At 34.2% G+C, this 19,388-nt stretch overlaps 1 protein-coding gene and 1 long non-coding RNA gene across 7 annotated transcripts in view; one reads left to right on the top strand and one right to left on the bottom strand.

The window, feature by feature from the left end:
- Positions 1-9,565, bottom strand: part of LOC116166316 — a 32,131-nt gene extending 22,566 nt beyond the window's left edge. Inside the window, exon 1 of the long non-coding RNA XR_004144301.1 lies at positions 9,433-9,565. This is a non-coding gene — a long non-coding RNA (uncharacterized LOC116166316). The remainder of the gene's footprint in view (positions 1-9,432) is intronic.
- LOC116166312 (homeobox protein abdominal-B) overlaps positions 1-19,388 on the top strand; it is a 441,837-nt gene that overhangs the window by 335,758 nt on the left and 86,691 nt on the right. The window lies entirely within an intron of this gene.

Genomic DNA, 19,388 nt, shown 5'->3' on the forward strand with positions numbered 1-19,388 from the left:
ATTAGTGGTAGCGAATACTTTATTTCTCCAGTAATTAAGATGCGAGATCCGAGCTTTTAGCGGTGGGGCACTTGAAATAAATTGTGTACGTGTCTGTTGGATTATGAGAAACTTGCACTTGCATCATTAACTAAGAATTTTATTATATAAATTAACATTTTAACTTCAGCTGTTCAAAATAATTTCCATAAATAAGCATAAATGCTGTGTCTTGTGATACGGCAAGCTTTTCGAACAGATTGTAGACCGTGTTGAGTTACCAATCCGGTTTATTAGTATGTTGCATTTAATACTTGGTATTAAGTCAGTTTATTTCAAAGTAAGGTCACATGCGCTTTGTTACGCCCTCGAAGTACACATATGACCACAACACCGCTTGAAATATACTGTTCGCCTGTCACTGGGTATGTAGGAATAGATCATACGTGTATCTTGCAAGTGCACTTGTACTAAAAAAACGCAGAACTAGCCGGAATGCAATTGCAATTGCATCGCGTTGACTGCAAGGTCTCAATTTAACAGAAATGTATAATAAATCTTTCATTTTAATCTTTCCGTTTTGCTTCCTTGAAAAATTAATAAAAAAATAAAGTCATTGGGCGGGAGGGGGTCGTAAGTGGAAAAGGGGTGCGAAAGAAAGTACTGCTTTTGGTTTTTTACTTATTTCTACAAATTAAATCCATAAAGTAACACTCAATGTCCAATCTTTTTTTAAAACTTACTTCAAATTGCACTATTTGCTTAGACTGCATTTTGTAAAAGTTGTAAAACACCTATAAAACCGAAAAAAATATTAAGCAATTTATAAAAATAAAATCAAGAATTTTAATTTGTATTGATTATCCCCAAATTCGTAAAGACTTAGAAAACCATCCAAGAACGAAATTAAAAGTGGTAATGGGAGCTGGCCCGGTATCCCCGCCAATTCCAATCCCCACTTCTGACGTCATTGCCAAAATTCGTCTACCTCCACATAAAATTGCAGATACACTGAGAGTGAGAGGGAGACAGCCATTCAATATATAAATTATATAAATAAACAATTGTTTTGTATTATTTAAACTAGTAACATTGCATTCTGAATATATTTCCAACCAGGAGAGTAGAAACGTATAGAGCATACGGAATCTGCTTGGTCTAGGCTAGACAGTTATTATAGTTGGTGAGTGCAGTAGAAGTGGGGACTGTGTTACAACCCAGTTTACATTTTTATACTGCCTGAGTGCCCACCATTCATTATACAGCGTTGCGAGAGAGCAGCCAGGAATGTTTTAAAAAGTTATGATCTCTTAGAATATCTTCTGAATTTCATGCGTAACAAGTACCTATGCTGCAGGATCTTGAATTAAGTTCTAAACAAAGATCACGGGCTATGCACATTTTACATTAGGTATTAGTTGTGATACATCCTTAGCGAGCTCAAGGTTAATTTATTAACTCAACCAGTAATGACATAATAGTTGTCTTATTATTGGAAGTTGTAATAAATTGCCAAAAAGTGCCAATTATTACGACGTTATACAGTACTGCAAGAGGAGCAATATGTTATACATCAGTTTTTGTTGACTAAATTTACATTACATTCACGATTGAAGAGTACTCCACTTAAAATTTCAAGATTTCGCTACAAAAACCTAAGGATACGATCTGTAAATATTTACTTTACCCGCGGTCTGAGAATAAACATGATTAATGCTTAGTCTGTTATAAGTATTTTGGAGAAGCATAGGTGCTAACTGAAACAATTTACTGATTAAAAGATATAAAAGTATATAAGTAAACATATGGATTATTTAAATACTAACTTTCGGTTTGAATGGCTGTATTTATTTAATCAAGTTAATAGGATTTGTCCAAAACTTTCGTTTTATTACGATTTTTTTGTTTTCTTAAGCTATGTTTTCCTTAATTTCCAATATATTCTATCCTTCATTTGCGGCCCCAGCAGGTCTACACATAACCATAAAACTGATGCCACGTGACTAAAGGAAACTTGTGTGTGTCCACCCTGATCTAATGTTCCAACCCCTTGCGAGTTCAATTTATTTCTATACTTACTTATTCTCTTGGTTGCTTTCATTCGACGTAATGCTGCACTTAAAGGGTTCTCCATTCAGATAACGATTATATTTAGTGATTTAATTTAATACGAAGCGGTTCTTTATTAGATTTAGCATTACGCCGCCTTTAGTGAATTCATCGAGCTGTATATACGGTAGCAAAATATGATACATGTGCCCACTAACGTCTGTTTCACTTTTCTGGAAGGAATTTCTGATTTTATACTTGTGTTAATAACGACTTTTATTAAAAATAATCATGTGTTGCAATTTGGTGAAAATTAAATTATATGCGGAAAATTATTTAATATACTTAATACATAAATTCAATATTTTGCATATAACATTGTCTATTTACCTACACACTACATACCTACACTACCTGCTGCTGTTCTTGAAATTTCCATAGCAGTTCTGAAATACCTTCGCTATAGGTAAACATTATACGGTTTAATTCAGGGAAAATATTTTTCAAAGACTATTCCATTGTGATTTATGTACTTATCGACAGCTTGTGATAGGTATTTTGTTCTACGCTCAGAATTAGGTGGCTATTTATGCACATCAGATAATTGAATAATGCCCGCTAGATTCCTTTCCCATTGGAATCTGACATTTCCTTATAAATTAGCAAAATGTTGGAAGAAGCTACTGATGGTCAGGAAATATACGTTTATACGAAAGTAACTTTTATTTATGCTAAAGGACATTGTCGGCAGTAATTCTTATCCAATATAAAATCCATATATGAATAAATCACATATTTTTATTTATACGTACCTATAACTTATAGGTAGGTATAGCAACCGAAAACCTACCTACCTATAATGGGAATTGATATAGGTAGGTACCTATTTTCCATCTATTCTAAATTGTGAATAGGTAGGTAAGCTTAAAAATGTTTAAAAAACGTAGGTATTGCATATATGCACGATGTAGAACGTCAAAATAGTATGCACTTAAATTTGCATTTATTTTATTGAATATATGCATCTAAAAACAAAGTTTATGCAAAATAATGCATTTATATGCATGCATTTTTTACGCAACTCTTTTCTATACAAACCAATGAAACAAAGACTAGCATAACTTATTTGTTTTTCTACTCCTATGTCGTAAACATACCCAAAATGTCACCCTGTACTGCACGTCTAAATCGTTCATTATATCATACGGTTGCATAATGAAAATTAGAACTGTTACTTAATATATATATATTACGTAACAGGTTAAATGTCAAACGCGAAATGTTAATTTAGTAGGTTGTCAGCCCTGCCTAATGAATGAAGTAACGTCAGATTTTGTTGTAGTAGGTTATGTTTCACATTTTGTAAACTTCTTTGAACAGAATTACTCATAATTTGTTTAAACATTGCCATTTGTATGAGAATGGAGAATGGAGCCTGTATGTAATTTATTAGCCGTGTCCAATTATTTATCATAATCGTAATGGGCTACTCAAGAATGGTTTGAAGCTGCGTTTAGTTAATTAAGCAAACTCTGTTGCTACTATTTTGTATTTTAGAAAACTACAATAAGTACTCGAAGAATTAATGTATGGTGCCAATTACGACTTGCATGGAACACGGAATAATGCACTTTAGAATACCGGGTAGTCCGATGCTTCCTTCCCGGGAAAACTCGTTAAAAGACGCAGCGTTTAGTATTATCGATAGTTAGGTACCTAATACATTGGCAACTAATAGAAATCGTTCAAAACTGTAATGAATAAGAGCACAAACACCACCTGAGCTAGTTAGGTAGTAATCTTCAACTTCAACACTTGTATCTTGTATCCTATTGGCTATTGCATCTATGGTGCTAAAATGAAACTCACATTGCAGTAAGGAATAGGGATGTAAAAACCCTGCAATACACTTCCAATCTAAGTAAAAAGTATTTATAAAATTCTTGCTCGCTGGCGTGCATTCATGGAATATAAGTGAGGTTACGTTGTATTTTGTATTCCTTTTAAATAGACCATGACATTTGACACTTGACAGTTCTAATTTTTAGTTCGAAGTTCGAATATTTAGAACCAAATCAATCGTAATCTATCAATCTTTTATCAATTATATTCAAGTCGTAGAAAAAGTATAGTACATAATTCGAGTGCTAATGCCTATTACGCACTCGATTTTATTACAACACTCGCTCGCTGCGCTCGCTCGTGTCGCAAAATACTCGTGCGAAATAGGCTTCTTAGCACACTTATTATGCAATATATACTATAATCTAATATGGTTTAATTATACAGTGGGAAATATGCCTTCTTGATTTATTTGACAAAAATTGTACCGATTTTAAAATATTCCCTGATACATTGTAAGCCAAATTATTTGTAGGAACGTATCAATTTAACATCTGCTATCAAATAAACGTTTCTTTGTTAATTTCATAAACGTAATTTGTTGCTTTATATACAATATTACATATTATATGTTATATATTATATCTTATATATTATAATGTTATATATTATATATATATATATAATATATAAATTGAACAGAATAGTAGCGTTTTTATGTGTTTAAATAGACAATTTATCAAACCCATATATATGATGTATTTATTATACATAAACGTTTATTAATTATACAGGGTGTGTTAAAGTGAGTAGGATAACATGGCTACCTTTGTTATTATTATACACTTACAGATTCGGTTAAATTGGTAAAGTTGTGTGTGCTAATGTATATTCCGATGCGATTATTGGAAAACATAAATCGTTTTGTAGATAATTGGAAAAAAGTGAAAATCGCCATTTTTAAAAAGTTCAAATATTTTAGTAACAAAGAGAGCTACCGAAAAAAGTTTCAAATAAAAGTTGCAAAATTCGATGGGATAAATTTAATGAGTGTAGAAAAAAAAATTTCAAAATGGCGGTTTTCGAGATATTGAAATCAACTTCCTTAATTTAAATGGACGCCATATTGGATTTTTACGTCACTCGATAGAGATTTCGCAATCCTTGCAACCATCGGAGACGTTGGAAAAGATAACCGTATAACGTCATATGGCAATTTTGATTTCGTGTCGATGGTGACTGCGAGACAATAAATGAACGAATTTGGTTTCAATCACAATGAGCCATGGAATTATTGCCATAAGAAATACATCATATAAACTTCGAGGCAAAAAAGCCAGGTTGATTTCCAAATGAAATACTAAGTATTTAGTATCACTGGTTTTGTAATTTTTTTTTTAATTTTTTCTCTATCGAGTGACGTAAAAATCTACTATAGCGTCCATTTAAAATAATGATATCAATATCTGGAAAACCGCCACTTTGAAAAAAATTTTCCTACATCCATTGAATTTATCCCATCGAAACTTGCAACTTTTATTTGAAACTTTTTTCGATGGCTCTCTTTGTTACTAAAATATTTGAACTTTTTAGAAATGCCGATTTTTAGTTTTTCCAATTATCTACGAAACGAATTAATTCTCATCACACTTCCTTTAATAGTATTATAAGCATGTTACGCCGCTTATTATTCAGAAGGGTGACGTTTGAATAAAGAGGTGTTTATGTTTTACAAATCTCGTTTATACGGTTGTCTTTTCCGATGTATCCGATGGTTGCATGGATTTCGAAATCTGTGAATTTTTAAAAATTAAACATTCCCAATGCAACGAAAATGACAAATCCGTTAGATTTCAAATGATTCAGACTGGTAGAACACACTTTGTAAGAAAAATACTCCACTAATATTCAATGAACCCCTACAGTACAAATCCTATATACCAGTTGAGGATTCAAGCTCCATGTATAGCCAAAATCCCTTCTACATGTTCATACACAAGCAGTCAGGCGGGAGTCAATGATTACTCCCAAATATTTCACTGTCCTGGTCAGAAGTAGTTGACGTCTTCAAAGAGTGAACCCATCAAGGTCCGCTCTCCTTCTATTCGTAAATGGAACAACCTCGATGTTTTCCGGGTTAACAGAGGGGCCATGGCTACTGTACCACCAGCTGTTCAACAGCCGCCTACATGAGCTTTTCCGCGGTGTTTGGAAATTTTCGTGCAGTTATGACGATCGTGAGATCGTCCGCGTAATCCTGTGTAGGTATACGCTCCGTCTCCGTTCAGAGTGCGGAGAAACCCGTCTAGTACCAGGCACCACAGCAGTGGAGACAAAACTCCACCCTACGGACATGCTCTATAGTCACCGATGAGCTCATCTCAGTCGTCCCAAGTGAAGATAATAGATGTTTCCGAGCATGACACGGATCTTACGGTTGCCAAATCTTTTAGCAGCCTCACTAATTGAATCGAACGCGAATGAAGAAACGATGATAGGCTGATGGGCCTGTAATCCTTCGCCATGTGCACATTGGCACGACTCGGCTTAGGTAGGTACACAACTCTTGCCTTTCTCCAGCTTTCGGGGATATACCCTAAGGCCAGAGAGGCTCTAAAGAGGTCCAACAAATGTAAGAGCAGAGGCTCCAGGCTCTTCTGCAGAAGAGCAGGAAATATCCCGTCCGGTTGTGCACCCTTAAACGGGCTGAAAGTGTTGACCACCCATCTCAGAGATTCCTCATTCTCGGTAAGCACCCGGGCAGCTGCTTGTTACGAAAGAAGTGCAAAAAATCAAACGTTTCCTATAACGAAAATCTAATGATAGAACTTGTACACTTTTACTCTCACTTGTAGTTTTATACTATCTTGCTAACTAATGATGTTTATTATACTGGCGAAACGCGTTTTTTTTTAAATTAAAGTTGCAAAAGTCAAACAAAAACATCAATAAACCACAATAATATATTAAAACCTCGAACGCGTTTCGACAGCAAGGCTGTCATCATCAGCGAACAATTGAAGTTTATATCTAGGTATACAAGTTGTATATATTTATTTAGAGAAATAACATTAATTGCATAAAATAAAAGATTATGTACGTACTGATAGAAATATACAAGTTCAGGTGCTAAAGTTTACACGTTGTTCAATTTGTATAATTATCAGTAAAATTATTTAAATTAATTTTTTGATTCATTTTAACAGCGAATATTGTTTACGAGCTTTTTGCGATATACCTACTTTATATTGTATTGCCATGAACATAAATTATCCCCTTCACGTTACATTTGATGTGTTTTGAAATCGTTCATTTTGTCTATAATCTCGCAATTCAAACTCCAATATAGATGCATGAAATTTAAAAAGCTTTATTTTTTGTCTTCGTGCTATACCGCAAAGAACTACCCTGCCAAGTCATTTTAGCACTGAAACAGCAGACAAGACCCCTTTGTGTTCACTGCTCGCTCGGTTTGGTTTGCTTTTATTACACGCTCTGTAAACCAAACAAATGATGTCTTTATTCGAACCGTATTTAAACTGTATATAAAAATTTATATGGTCGTAAATCATGACTTATTACATAACTTCTTAAAATGAAGGATATTGTTATATTCGTTAGTATACAGATAGGTATATGCAACTCGAAAATGCTGCACTGTTCGTATGAAATGACTAAAATTGATTAACACATAAGAAAAGGAAGCGTTAATTTTCCCATTCAGTAAATCTGTCCGACAGGATTTTTTAATAGAAATAAAACGACTAACGTTTGTAGTTCAAAGGATTAAAGCCGCTTTAAACAAGACATTACACAATGTAGTTCAACGGGGTCTCGAAAGGGTTATGAGCCGTGTATAAGAGCGGGTATCTCGTAAATAACTCCAAAAACCATATATTTCACACATGCTTTTAATTATTACTATGAAATGAACCGAATAGAAATAACAAAGAACCGCTTTGTATTTGGGATATTTTAAATTGTTTGTTAAAAAACTTCGTCCAATGGGCGATCTATTAGGAATAAGGCGTTCAAAATTTCTTACAAATGAAAAATATGCATTCATTAAAATGAGAATTTTATACCAATCTTAGTTTTCCTGCTATTTAGCCTTTTGTGTTCTTATATATGATGGGGCGTAACTACTAATGTTAAATGAAATGTAAAACGTCTACAAGCAAGCGCGTGTGTTTTATTACGAAAAGGATTGGAAGAATGGAGAAAGAGACAGTCCTTTGGGAAAGGGGAAAGAACAATGGAACCGTCCTTCTGTTGCTTTGTATACTATTGTTCGGAAAAGGGTTACATTAAATAGATGTTCATTACGAGACCGTTTACTTTGCCGCGGTACCATCTTCAATTCGAAATAATGGAGATGCATACTGCCCTTTGCGCTGAAATTGGAATTTATACGCCAAAGTTATTCGGCGTTACGGAATTAATTTCCTGTTAATATATTTCATGCTTGTCGCGGAAGACGCCTTTAATATGCGAGTGTGCTTTAATTTTACAGTCATATTAGTTAAGTATGAATTGTACGGGATGGTTTATTGAGATATTTGCAAAAGGGAACGTTTGCATAAATTATTAGGACCACTAAATTCCACATTTCCAAAACGGTGCATTTACTCTTATTCCTATCAAGTAGGTATACCTGCATTCGATTAGAAAAGGGAGGGAGTTTCCATTTCCGGAACCAGTTATCGCGTGCGCCGGAAGTTGCCTTCCATAAACCGAAAACGCTGAAGTCCTACAAAATCCTCCCGTCTCCTTAAATCCTTCTTTTGCATTCAGCTACCGTCTACATTCCTTCTAGCATTTAACTTTATCCTCGCTAGAAAATATATCCGCACATTTAAGAAACGCTTCAGGTGAAAATTGTCAAGCGCTTGGGGCGAGAACACGGTTTTATAATCGCAATCTTATTTTACGAAACATTCTTATTTGCACAAATTTCGCATTGATATCTTTTACTATCGTTCTCCGTCTCTCAAAATCTAGGTAACGACACTTTTGTCCTTTCTAACTGCACGGCTTTATTATATCCCTACTTCTTTGTCTCCGTGTACAAAACTTCATTAAAAGTCTAATTGTATTGTGGCTACACACCGAGGGAGTAGCAAAGAATTCTTTTTTCCCGAATACATTACAATTTCATGCCTTCCTCGTGCATTTTAATACAATAAATAAAACTTATCTGCATTCATATATTCAACAAAAAAGAAATAGAGAACTGGCATAAAAATAATCCATTCATATTCTTTACTGTTTTTATATTGCTCCAAAAGCAAATTTATCATGATACATTAGCATTATTTCCATTCAAAAATTGAACCGTGGTATAAGGAATCCAGCTTGGGTGTAGAAAATCAAACCTCCAACAATTTTAAAGTTTAACCCCTATAAAGTCCTCCGGCGGGTAATTAAGATAAATATGGTGATACCGCACTCGCGTATAACAATATTTAACTTGGAAAATTATAGGTACAAATTAAACTCTCTTTCTAAGTGATTGGTAGGTAAAGAACTACGCCCCAACGCTCTCGATAATCTTATACTTACATAACACATTTTGTGTATTTTCTCTGAATCAACAACGAACAGTCGAACACTGCTATTAAAGTATAATGAACTCGTTTTGTTTATCGATTTTCTGTACGTGTAACCCCGTGTAACAAACATACCTACACTAAACGATGCCCGAGCTATAACTGTATTTGAAATCCATATTCTATAAAGTTTAAAGCTTATAAAGTACACATGTTACTTCATAAATATGTAGCAATAAATTCAATAAAATATAGAGTTGTATTACCAGAATCTATAAGATTCGCTTCTCTCAACGTCCCTATTTGTTTTACAGTATACCTATCTATACGTGTATAAATATATTTCTTCGAACTGATATCGACGACAGCTTAATTGCTTAATTAGTAAGTTTAAATAGACATAAAATTCGTTACGTTACGCAGTTAAACATCTACCCATCGCGAACAACTGTTTATTCCCTTATATAACTTCTGTTTTTTAGGTAGGCATAATCCTTTTCTGTATAGTTGGCACGCATTTTATAAATCACGAATAATTCTTTCAAAGTAAGTAGAGCTTTTATTGATGAACACTGTCGCTGCAAGCTAAGTGTAGTCATGTTGGGTAACCCCCAATATCACTTCTGATGTTTAAAGGTGCAAAGGGATTGTCCATGAATGCAACGGTCTGCATTTATGGACAATTCATTAGCGATGCAAAATAATATGAGAGGCTATTTAATAATACAAACAAATAACAAGAATAACATTACTTACTTCTATAGCAGTAACCGTAATGATTGTATCTTCATGGGGAAACTCGCATATAGGTATAGCTATAGGTACTAGGTATCAAATATCTTGTAGCCTCTTGTTAGAAAATCCATAAAAGCAATTTTATTTTGTCTCTCCGCATTGGTTTTCAATGTATTATGTAAGGGTGTAATGTCCAGAATTCTGAATGTTATCAACGAATTTCGCTGCCGAAGAAAAAATAACGGAACCGGACATTAGGGCGCCGAGTTGTTTAAACAAGTCTGTTATGTTTTCTCCCAAATCGTTCACTCGCTCGATTTTTACACGTCCATAGTCATTTAAAAGAGAACGGATGAACCGATTACGATGAAATTTTGCAAATTGATCCTTTATCAAATTTTGTAGATCGATGTTCGTGAATTGAAAAATAACATCTGCGTTAGTTATGAACCGAACTGCACGAATTTCAAAGTATCTACTAATAGGCGACACCATACGATAGTTGTAGTAGGATTAAGTAGATACAGTGGACACTGAGTTGAGTCATTGACATAATGATATGTAGGTAAGCGTGCTAATTAATAAAATTGATAAATTATAATTGTAGATTAATTAATATATAATCTTGAATATCCAACACTACAATAGGCAATGCCAAAATTTGGGTTTGATAGATTCACAATTCTCCCCCCCCCCCCCCACCGCCCTTACCCCGCCGTATAGGTAAATTTCAGCGTAATCGGTTCATCCGTTCTTTTTTAATGTTTTCTTAAATAAATGGCCAACGCTACAAACATACAAGTCAAAAGTGATAAAAGGTGTGACCCAATCTTTTGCCATTGCGCATTATATGTTTTTGGTATCCTGAACGCCCTGTGTAATGACTGTTGGTATAACCATAGAGTAAATAACGTTTAGAGATGCCACGGGATAGGGATTGCTGGTTTATAACAATTTATGGCCATGCAATGGTGCTATCTAGTGACAAATGCTGGTTGCTGTATTCGAATCTGTTATATCCGTCTATAGGAGCCTTTAAAAGAGCTTAAGATATTTCAAAGCTGAGCTTTAAATGAAATTACGTCATGATTCATGAAAGTTGCGATTGCAACTGTACTCCAGTGTAGGTAGTAAGTAATTCGAAACCGCTACATATTTATAGTATGAGTAAGTTCATTCACAACGAGGGACCTACCAGCTGATTTCATTCTGTTTATCTAAAAATTAACTATCATAATCCAGTATTAACCGAACACCTTAAAAAATGTTAAAAAGTTGAGAGAAACAACTTTCAATTGTAATAGTTATTTGTACAACTAGTGTTTTGAAAGTGTTACTTTTTTTCATGAATTTGCAGTTTGAATCAAGCGAATTCATGAAAAAAAGACACTTTCAACATGTGTTGTACACGAAATTTTTTTGCATAGTGATCCTTAATAATCTATAATTGCATAATATCATTGACATTCGCCATTTTCTGTCACTCAACAATTGAGCTATTAATTGGCCATAGACAGGACGAAACGCCATGGAAACGCATAGTAAAAATCGTGAAAAAAAGTACCACTTTCCATACGATTTTTTGACAAAAAAAGTCCGGTAAATTGATAACTATGCAAAAAAAACTTGCAATTTAATAAGAGTTACCTACTCGATTCATAGAGGTATGAACGTATTGGTATGGTCATTGGTATATCGTTGGATTCGTCTTGACACAGAATACAAATGGGAACGTTACCAATTACGAAACAGTCACATTTACTTCGTTAATTATGCGTAAAAAACATTTTTTAAATCGTTCTGTTATACAATTTTTCATGGATTATTCCACAGCAAACGACAAATTACACAAAAATCCATATTTTATCAAAATGTCTCATTTCATTTATTTCCATATTAGTCCAGGCCACGGTGGTATAGACCACCGTATACCACCGTGGTCCAGACTAAAAAGCTAGCTGCTAAAATAATTTATTTAAAAAAAAAATTAGTTACGGGGCAAAACCGGGTTTTTCAGGCAGGTGAAATGATTATAAATTGGGGAAAAATAATTAAAACAGCTAAATTTTTCCGCGGGTGAAATCCCGGGAGTTGAAAGGGGTGGAAAGCGGTACATATTTTGCAAATTGTGGGAAAGCAATTAATTTTAGACGAAAATGGTCAATACAAAAGTTATAGAGAATAAAAAAATGAACAGCTTTTGTATCTGCACTATTTTCACATAACCAGCATAACCTCCAGTTTTCCTAGGAGATGAATCTATCATGAAGTTTATTCCAGGTTTTATATCTCAATTCTCAAATCATTTATTGTTTTGGCCGGTAAAACAGACGTTCTTATAGCGAATTTTATTTTGCAAGTTTATCAACAAGCCCAACGCAATTGCATCAGCTGTAAAACATAGCCAGGAAGAAGAGTAAGTGAACAAAAACAAATTGTTCAGGAAGCGATTTTACTTCGAATTGCTTTTATTGTGGTAAAAATGCAGAAAAAAGAAATAATAAAGATGTTTTAACTAAAACGTTGAGCATAAGGAAACAAAAGACAATATTTTAGCAAACATTAAAGATAAGCAAGAAGATAGATTTCGAAAAAATCTTTATTAACATCCAAAACGTTGATTGATCATGTCAAAAATCATGTATATCTTAAATCTGTTTTTCCAGTTTTTGGCGATTTTCTAGAAGTTTTTCTATAGGAATAATAATTTTTATTTTCGTTTATTAAAATATAAGTCTTCCCTAAAATTTTACTACCCCCCGCACCTCTGTGCGATGAAAAAAATAGATTTTTCATCTCCTTGAAAAAGATGTGTTTTTTTCAGAAATCGTGAGATCTCGGAAACGGTTCAATTTTCCGGTCCCAAAAAAATTGTCTCCTTTTTTGTAGCTGTTTCCTACAAATTTCAAACCTTTACGACTTTTTTTCGCAAAAGTAAGAACAAAAAACGAAAAAAGGTTTTTCCGGTTTTTCTAGGAAAATTAGAGGTAAGTAATGTGAAAATAGCGCAGATAGAAAAGTTGTTCATTTTATTCTCTATAACTGTTACATTGAACATTTTCGCCCGAAATTAATATGTACCTATTACCACAAATTGCCAAGTACCACTTTCCACCCCTTTCAACCCCCGGGATTTCACCCGCGGAAAAATTCAGCTGTTTTAATTATTTTTCCCCAATTTCTGATCATTTACATCATATCCATATTACAATAAATCATAGTCGCGCAGGCCTTGGTTGGAGGTATTCGTTGACGTGATGGTATGAGTCGAGGTATGAGTTGTTGGTGAAAATGTGAAAAATTCACCGACTTGACTTTTAAATTTTTTGGCCGACGTAGGCGTCCGCAATTCTTGTGGAAAATGGTAGAACAGTTTGATCGCCATGCACCTGGGGGAATCCTCGAATAGTGTTGTGTGGTGTGATACAAAGTCGCACAGAATTGCAGAATTTTATGCTGATTAATTTTCCCTTTCGGAGTTTCTTGTAGCTTTACAAATAACGAACTTATGGTCAAAAACCGAAAAATGTTTAGAAAATGCGGTGGCGTTCATTTATTTTCAAAGATACGAACAAATAACCATTAACAAAACCCTTAGTAATTTTTTCTCATCTTGCTAATGGTGCTAACTTAAAATTTTCATGACTTGTGGGTTTCGACTAAATCACATAAACTTTTTTATGTCACATTGGATCTTTACGTCACTCGATCGAGATATTAAATTACAATGTGATCCAGTGATGGACATTTCCAGTAGGTAATTCCGTATTAGGTTTAGTAGGTGGTGGTTGAACCTTGGACATATCAAAATTCAAAATAGACTCAATAGAGTTGAATAGACCGCTAACCATAGATTTTCCTTTGATAAAGCAATGAAGCGATGTATGGAGAAGATAAAATTTCTCAAAGCAGCTAACAAGTCGCGTAACCATGCATGTTTCCAAAATTTTGGGAAAAACGGAAACTATTAAATATAATAGGTCGATAGTTTCTTAGATACCCATATCCACAGACCACAAATGCTCCCAATTATCACGAAACACGATACGAAAGAGACATCGCGTTTTAATTATTGTTTATTGTGCAACCATGCAACTTAAAAGATTTAGCGTAGATTGCCGGATGAGGTCAAATTAAATTCTCTGGTAATCAAATCAAAATATAGGAATCTACAGTAGGTTATTAAGCAAAACAAAAGGTCAATATACCCCGATTAAAGGCAATTTTGCCGAATATTGCAAATATCTGGGTTTTATGTCTTCAATTAATAAATATTTATGGCCCCCCATTATGTAGATAGGTATTTAAACATGTCTTCATTCAATAATATAACCCTTTTTTTTAATTCTTGGCGCGCACATATTATAAATAATAATATCCAGTCACAATGTAGACGCAAGTTATGAAAATAAAAACCATTTTGCTGGCTGCGCAATTTATAGGTATGCAATGCGTGGGACGTACGACATGTATACAGTTACATAATTATATCATAAAAAGCTTGGTACTCGCGAGCTTTTAATTGCGTAGGTTTGAATCCTAGACGGAAAATAAGTACACTATTCTGGAATTAAGAGGGAGACACTTGATGCATTCAATGGCCATCTATATTCAAGGATAGTCCCTAGCCGACAAAAATTTACACAGCGCGGTATCTCTAAACGTTGTTTACTCTATGGTATAACATATCAACATAAACTAACTAAGTACGATATATTTTTTTAGAGAATACTCTATCCCGCGCCCATATGTCCTCGCGCCCTTATGTCCCCGCGCCTTTGTGGCCCTCGCCCTTATGTCCCGCGTCCTTCTGTCCTCGCGCCTTTATGTCCACGCGCCCTTTCGGCGGCGCCATAATGTCCTAGACCGAAAAAATAACACTTTCTCATTGGCACTTTCTGATCTCTACAAGACACTGTTGAGAGATTTTCAATACAACGTTTCGTTTCGGAGACTGAATTTATTTTATATGGCCATAAAAAAAGTACATACTGTATTGAATAGCATTTTTTATTACGAATCTAACGATATACGTCACACAAAAAACAAAAGTTGGTATTCTAGCAGGGTTAGAGCGTTATGGGTGGAATTTGCCACGCGCGCACGGAAAAAGCCTGCTTTCCGGACTCCTAATGAAATATACTATTCAATAGTACCGAAAGCCCCAAAATTATCATGCCTTCTTTAATTTTGCTTTTTCTGGGCGGGCATAGTACACAGAAGCGCCGAATTCGTATTGTTTTACAAAGCATAATGTGGCAAGTATGAACATATTTCGAATCGCCCGTTTTTGTAATATAAAGATTCGATTTGAGAAAACGCCGTTTCCCCAACATATGATACCATACCTGATGATGGATTCAAAGCACGCATAATAATAGCTTTTTTGATGATATAATGACACATATATAAGTATAAACCAAGAGATTTAGTACCTATTCGGAGGTTGTTGTATCGAAGGAATATAGACGCTATACGAACTCCGTGTAAAAAATTGCATTAAAAAGCTTTTCTGTGCATCAAGATTGCTATCTTGCTACTTGTGGTATGTCATTTATATGTATATATTCCATATCCATAAGTAACACGCACTTCATGTTAAATTCTAAAAACGCTGCCTTTTAAACAATTGACGCTAGGCCTGATGATGGCAATTCGCAATCTAAATATATACGTTATAACAAAATTCGATTTTACTTACCAAACTGAATGACCAATACGAAACTGTAGATTATACTTTAAAAAAATTGAATTGACTATACTCATTGTATGTAACTTGATCAGTGGTTGGTGGATAATTATTATTTATTAATATAAGTCTTGAAACCGTCACGAAATGAATTAGTCGGTGCAGACTATACCTACCTAAAGCATATGGAATAGCATGTACGGGAAGTCAGTATAACTCACCTTCATCAAATTTAGTTTTAATCCAACGTGTAATTACCTACCCGATTTCCTTCCTAGCGATAATTAACAAAAAGAAGGGTTTATCATCCATCAAAAAAATAGCAATAAAAAAAGAAATATAAAGTAACAGTGGTTCTCCTTTTTCCTATTTATGTAACAAAAAGCTCTGTTGTATAGTAAATCAACTTTTTTTATCAGTAAATTGAACTGTTCAATATTCCCAAGAGCACTTAGAGTTCTTGTTATGCCGAGTCTGGTTCGAAATAGGATTTAATCGTAAAATCGTGCACTCTTGTGCGAATCTCGCTAAGTGCTTTTGCTTGCCTGATTCTAACTATCCAGATGGATTTTACACCATTCAAGCTTTCAAAAGCTTTCTATAACTTTCAAGATTTCAGTATAAAGCGCGTCGAATATATTATTAACCGAGGAGGTGCCGTCCACCTTACGAATACGCGGCTATTACGTAAATGGAAATTAAGTTGCACATAAATGCGTGTAAACACACACCGCGCAAGAATATAAAATAAACATTCTCGAGAAATTTATGCGTTGTATGAAAGTGTATAAAGATATTAGTACAGATGTATATTTTCCATTTTTTTCAGCTGGTTATTTTTCTGATGCCGCATTGAAGAAAATAACATTCAATTAGAAAAATTTATAACACATGGTTGATCTTTCGGGTCAGGAAATTGGCAGGAAGTAATTTCGTTTGTGTACTAAGTACCGCAAAGCAAGACGGGTATATAGGTGCACATCCTTATGATATAGTTAACTGAAAAGGAGCGTGGATTTTTACGGGCTGTAGAGTCGTAAAGTTCCAGTTGTACATGAAATATTTCTATATTATCGAATTTGGAACAGGTGGAAACAATGACACGCAAAATGTGATCTACCTTGTTTTTGTTATCTACTGCTGCGCTTCCTGTGATTAGGCCAATCTGTTATTGCCCTTATCTACTTGTGTCGAAAAAATCAGTTTGGTGAAATAAATATATAAGGGTTGTCGCATGTCGAGAACATGAGATGTGGGTTTAGTTATTCCAGCGCATTCTACCTTGCCTCTTCAAGGCAAATATAAAATAAGAACACCAGCGTACACGAACTTATAAATTAAGATGGACTGCTGATCAAACAGTTGCATAGAGGTATGAAATGGCGCGGCCATGATGTGCACGTTTTAGTTATTTTCTAGGGGAATTTTCCTAGTGCTCAAGTTTTGAGACTATTGCAGCCTTGCAAAATGACATGTGTCACAGTCACAATCTATGCTTGTTTATTAGTTGATTTGAATTTCGCACCAAGTGAGTGCACATCATGGCTGCCCCCATGTAGGTGTCATTTGTCAATTCAGCATTAGCAGTCCATCTTAATTTATAAGTTCATGCCAGCGTAGTTCTAGTACTGCACGCTCTAAAACCTGATACTACAAGATCACATGCCTACAAAATCGCATACCAAATTTCGGTTAAATTTAGTTTCATCACGAGAACTGACAAATAAAAAAAAACTGAAAAACAAATAGTTTTCGAATGTAATCTAGAAATGATATACTTACGATAGAAGTAAATTATAGCACAATTTTGTTTGAAAGTTGTCAACCTACAATTTTAATATTAATAAAGCTATTAGAAATTTATTATAAAGCAGTTGGTTTTAATTAGAAATATCTGTGTTACTTCTTACGAAACTAAATAAAATATGGGTAACACACATAGGTAAAATTAGATAGTTAATTGTGGTACAAAAGTCCACCTACACTATAATACTACTGTCTAAGTTGTAAAGTTGAATTTTTACTTAAATCAGAGAAGTTGATATATATATGATATTCTCCGGTGACTTATCATTTGTAACTATAAGTTTTCATAGGCAACTCAACAACGCGTACGCAAAAACATTGTTCAAATCACATTTCGGTTCACATAGAGCCCATCATGTGAATTTAAGCTTACATACAAGACTATCATCTAAGCATTCTATAAGCAAAACGTATGTTATATTTTTGAGTCATTTTGTTTTAAAGTTGCAAAAGCTTCATAACTTGAAGTGCGTAGTGTTGACATTAATTAGCCTGGTTTGGTTCGAACCGTAGCTGCCACGAATTATGAAACGAAATTGTGTAATTTTTTTGTTTTTTAGTAACAATATTAAAAAGGTTGATTTTGGAAACAGCGCGGCGTACACTTTAGGGACATAACCGGTGGTTGAAAAATCGTACTAAGACTAATAATTTGCACAAATAAATGACAAACCATATTTCGCATTCATTTCAGCAGGCAACATTAACAAAGAAAACGCATATCAATCGCTTTATCCATTTTCCCAAATTAATAATTCTGTTTTATTCTTTCTTGAACGGTTTATATTTTAAATTACGACCCTAAACTATATTTTTTCATATGGTCCACCCTATATATGTTTCGGTGTTTTCGGAAAATACATAAAATATTCAAAATTTGTATGAATTCTGTTTGCGCCAATGATTTTATCTTTAAAATTGGGCTCCAGACACCTAGGTCCATTTTTCTATCTCTTAAAATAAATTGTGTTTCCATAAGAAAGCCTAATTTGGACCACCCTGTACAGGAGTAAGTTTCTAAACACTTGAACTGAATTTATTCATACACAAATTTTTAAACGACATTAAAACAGAAAACACCAATAAATTTTCCCACCCGCTGTAATACCTACTAATTAACAATTTGTCAGACTCGCCCTGTAAAAATCAATTACCAGGAATTATATACCTAAGATCCAATTAGCCAAAATAGAACGGTTGTCTCTGTATGTCCTATGTTCTTAGTAAATGGGCGCAATTCGAACGGCGCAGCCAGGGGAGTCTATAAATAGCCACATTAAATGTAGTTTCATTTAATTACATCGCTCCAGAGTAATCATATTGCGGTGGAAATTTTTTTTTGTGAACATCAACTTCATTGATCATTAGCCCTTAGCCCTGTTTCTACAAAGACAGTCTTTCTCTGCCATGTTGCAAAACTATCACTCTATTTCTTTTACATACAATTATATTATATTATATTATAATATATTATATTATATTTTATATATTTTTTTTGTGGTCATCAACTTCATTGGTCATTAGCCCTGTTTCTACAAAGACATTCCTTCCCTACAATCACTCTACTTCCTTTTCATAATCGATCTTTTCGGGTATCGACCACCTTTGCGAAATACTATATTTTAGTAAAATAACTCGACTGCTTTAAATATAGTAAAGTACTCTTGATCCCTTGGACGTCTGTGAGACAATTCTCTAGATTTTGTGGTACGTCACGTGTAAGTTACGTTGCACGGTTT

This window comes from Photinus pyralis, unplaced genomic scaffold (genome assembly GCF_008802855.1).
Source record: "Photinus pyralis isolate 1611_PpyrPB1 unplaced genomic scaffold, Ppyr1.3 Ppyr1.4_LG3b, whole genome shotgun sequence".
Taxonomy (NCBI): domain Eukaryota; kingdom Metazoa; phylum Arthropoda; class Insecta; order Coleoptera; family Lampyridae; genus Photinus; species Photinus pyralis.